The sequence below is a fragment of the Sinocyclocheilus grahami genome, unplaced genomic scaffold (genome assembly GCF_001515645.1).
Source record: "Sinocyclocheilus grahami isolate Dianchi unplaced genomic scaffold, SAMN03320097.WGS_v1.1 scaffold514.1, whole genome shotgun sequence".
NCBI lineage: Eukaryota > Metazoa > Chordata > Actinopteri > Cypriniformes > Cyprinidae > Sinocyclocheilus > Sinocyclocheilus grahami.
The window spans coordinates 535,821-540,720 of NW_015505693.1; positions in this window are offsets into that span (position 1 = coordinate 535,821).

Genomic DNA, 4,900 nt, shown 5'->3' on the forward strand with positions numbered 1-4,900 from the left:
TCAGAAATTAAATTCTTAGGGATAACTATTGACAGTAAATTAAGCTGGAAAACACACATCAGATACATACAAGGTGAATTATCCAAAAGTATCTATATAATTAAATATGCCCTGGAATATAATGCATTATATATATTGTATTGTTTATTAGTTTTGCCCTACTTAACTTATTGTATAGAAGTTTGGGGCAATACCTATAAAAGTTCACTACATCCCCTCTTCATACTTCAAAAACGTGCAGTTAGAATCATACATAAGGTGGGATATTTTGATCACACAAATATATTATTTCTGCAATCCAGACTATTAAAACTTTTTGATTTAGTTGATTTTTATACTGCACAACTATTGTATAAAGCCAACAAAAATTAACTACCGGGCAATATTCAAAAGTTCTTTACAGGAAGAGAGGGGGGCTATAATCTGAGGGGATGTGGGAACCTTAAAGTCCAGGTGGTGAGAACCACCAGGAAAAGTTTGTGTGTGTCTGTGTGTGGTGTCAAACTTTGGAATGGTTTGGGGACACAGCTCAAGCAATGCCCAAATATTTACCTATTTAAATCAAGATACAAAGAAATGGTGTTGAAACAATATAAGGCTGAGGGAGGGATCTTGGTGTTCTAAGGATTGTGATTATGGGGTGATGGTTATTGCATAAAAAACGGTAGTAGGGATGATCATAATTGTTCTTACTATTAATATTGATACTATAAATGGTGATATAATTACAACAGAACGGGATATGATTACATAGCTGAGCAAATAATAATAATGATAATGACAGGAGCAGATATTAATGTTTATTATACATATTATTATTGTTCTTATAAAACTGTGATTTAACAACAGGATATGGTTATATTTTATATATTACATGATTCTTATAAATATCGGGACATATTAGAATGTTTATGATAATGAGAATTATTATAATGTATTATTGTGATTATTGAGACGGTCATATTGTATTTGGGTATTTGTATATAAATATTATAATATCACATAAATTATTAGTAACAGACAATGGCACCAACCATATGGTGTAATTATAGATGATGAATTGGGGGTGGGAGCAAATAAGTTCTACTTCTTTCCACTCCCTTTCGAGCAAGTATTATATGTGTAAATATGTGTAACATAATTGTATATGTATGGATACATACATATATATGTGAGATAAACTGTTCTATTTTTCTATGTATGTGCATTGATATATATTTATATATAAATAAATATAAATGAAAAAACAACCTTGCTTTGATAGGAGATATTATTAAGTGTTGCTTTTGATAAAACAAGCTCTTTTTCATCACTACATTTTTTTTTTTTTTTCCATTTTATTGCATATGAATGATTGAACCCTTCTCTGTGGACACACTGTTTTAGATGTAGTGAGAGGACATTAAGAAACACAGATTTGGTATAATAATGAGAAAATTAAATTGAAGGTGATAATTGTGTTAAATACATTCTATTATTAATCCCTCATGACATTTAAAATTGAAAATATTTTTAATTTTTAAAGCTAATAGCTGTTACCCTTGCTGGACCTGTTTTGTCCCACGTCTCAAGAATGACTGATATATATATATATTTCCTCGAAATAAACTTAATCAATTAATCAATCAAACCGACATTCTAATGAAACATCTCAGATTTGGTATAATAATGAGAAAATTAAATTGAAGGTGATAATTGTGTTAAATACATTCTATTATTAATCCCTCATGACATTTAAAATTGAAAATATTTTTAATTTTTAAAGCTAATAGCTGTTACCCTTGCTGGACCTGTTTTGTCCCACGTCTCAAGAATGACTGATATATATATATATATTTTTTTTTCCCTCGAAATAAACTTAATCAATAAATCAATCAAACCGACATTCTAATGAAACATCGCAAGCGAACAACAGAGGCCGACAATAATGATATAAGCTAAATTACACACTCCTGTTAGTTATGTCAGAATTCGCATGGTCATGGAAAATGTGCAAATCTGTGGTAACGTTAGGCTACAAATGCACCTTATCCGCTCATGCAGAAAGCTAAAAATAGCCTAGCATCTCTCAGAATTGTGCAGTGACCTGGATTAAGATGCTTCTTCATCTACGAGGCAAGAGAAAGCAAGCTAGAGCAAGGGTGAACCAGCAGGGTTATAAATATAGTCGCCTCGGGACCTTGAGAACTGTCCTCCGCTTCAAACACCCACACATGCGCTTCCTGCACCTCACCACAACTTTCCATTTCTCGAACAAACCCTCCCCCTCCACTCAGCACGGTCAGTATATGAAACGGCATTACAAATCTAAAACAATACTAAAACTATACTAACTTCAATTACTAGAATCGCAAAACCTCAGGCTTTGTATTACAATGCCGATAAAGGGGCTGCAATTGTAGATATCAGAAATCTATTGCTTTAATTGCAATTAGCTATTTGACCAGTAGGGGGCAGTAATTGCATACACCTCGGAATATGTCTGATGTCTTGTGCCTCTCTCAAGGAAGCTTCATCAGCATGTTGTCTGGCTATACATGGAGCAGAATATACATTTATATTCACTTTCTTTTTTTAAATTTTTATACATACACACATTACACACAAATATTGTACACAAATTATTTGTAACATTTATATATTGTTTTATGTAAAATTAGTCTAATATTGGCTGTATATATTACAATTTACTAATAATATGTATATATTAAAATATTGTATTTATGCAATTGTAGATATCAGAAATCTATTGCTTTAATTGCAATTAGCTACTTGACCAGTAGGGGGCAGTAATTGCATACACCTCGGAATATGTCTGATGTCTTGTGCCTCTCTCAAGGAAGCTTCATCAGCATGTTGTCTGGCTATACATGGAGCAGAATATACATTTATATTCACTTTCTTTTTTAAAATTTTTATACATACACACATTACACACAAATATTGTACACAAATTATTTGTGACATTTATATATTGTTTTATGTAAAATTAGTCTAATATTGGCTGTATATATTACAATTTACTAATAATATGTATATATTAAAATATTGTATTTAAATATTTTAGTAATATTTATATAAAAATATTATTACTAAAATACTATATATGTAGTATTATTTTTATTTTCAGTAAATATCTAAATAGGTCTAAATAAATATATTATACATATATAATATATTGACTGTATATCTTATTAATAGTATTTATTTAATTAATATAATACAGTCTTATATATCTTATACACATGTACGTGTGTGTGTATAGATATTATATCAATTTATATAAATAAATACTATTAATAATATATACAGTCTATAAATATATTATATATTTGTATATAATATATTTTCTATTATATTATGTTTATTTAGAATATATATATATATATATATATATATATATATATATATATTGAAATATAAACAAATACAATACACAATATAAATATATATTATATACAAATATATTGTACTATGTATTTAATATAAATAAAAATATAAATACTTTATACATTTAAAAATAAAATGTAAATAAATACAGCAATATTCAATACAATAATTTAATGGATTATAAGTAGAATCTTTATATTTTTTTATTCATATATATTTAATAACCAAAGAATATAAATGTATTATAGTCCTCTCCGCGTCGTCTTGTGCATGAGGCAACAGCAAGGGCCCTCCACTTCGTTCTGTCTTCGTTATATATATATATATAGTGTATTGGTAGGATTTTGGCTGACATTTGTGTAAGCTCACATTTTGCAGCTTGTAAGGCGTGAGCTCTTGTTTTGTTTACAAGCTCAGTGTGGGGGTGGACGGCCGGTGGTTACTGCCTTTGTTGGTTGCACAGTAAGAGACTGTGCCGTGCTAGCGTACAAACACAAGCATATATCTTTATTCACATTGAAAACTTGGGTTACATAACATTCTGAGAATGAAATTTATGAGCATATCTGAGTATCACACTCATGGCACTGACTCATATTTTACATCCTGAAAATCATTAAATCACTAGTGATTGGAGCTGTTGTGCCATTTCTTGGAAAAAGCAAGGACATTGCAACTTTTACAGCATGTTCATTGCACAGATTTATCAGTGTTGGTGGAGGATGACTCATAGCTGTGTTAGGTGAGGTTATATTTCAAACAGGACATTTTGATACTGTCAAGTTTATGCCCTGAACACCACCTGCAAAGAAGGAGGGCATAATTCTCACACATTATTATTGGATGCATATGACTCATGACAATGTGTGCTTGTATATATATTCAGACACACCTATGACTCACCGCTTGCTTTCAGTCTAGACTATATGTTCTATAAAAGCCTTTAAAGTCTTCCCTTCTTGTTGTCAGCAGCATATGTTGTGTTTTGTTGCTGGTGTCCCTCTTAACCGGTGGTTTCTTGGTTCAACCAGCTAGTCCACCCCTAACTAATGTTGGACTTTTCAGCATATTTTTTTAAAATGGTGCCTATGTTTGAATTCTGTATTTTTTCCAGAAAAAAGGAATATATAATGAAATATAAACAAATACAACAGTACACAATATAAATATATATTATATACAAATATATTGTACTATGTATTTAATGAATACACTTATTTATACATTTAAAAATAAAATGTAAATAAATACAGCAATATTCAAAACAATAATTTAATGGATTATAAGTAGAATCTTTATATTTTTTATTCATATGTATTTAATAACCAAAGAATATAAATGTATTATAGTGTGTGTATTAAATACATAATGTATATATATATATATATGCGTGTGTGTGTATTTATGAATATAATAAGTATATAAAAGAACATACATATAAAAATACAATATATTACATAAGTCAGTATATATATATATATATATATATATATATATATATATATATAAT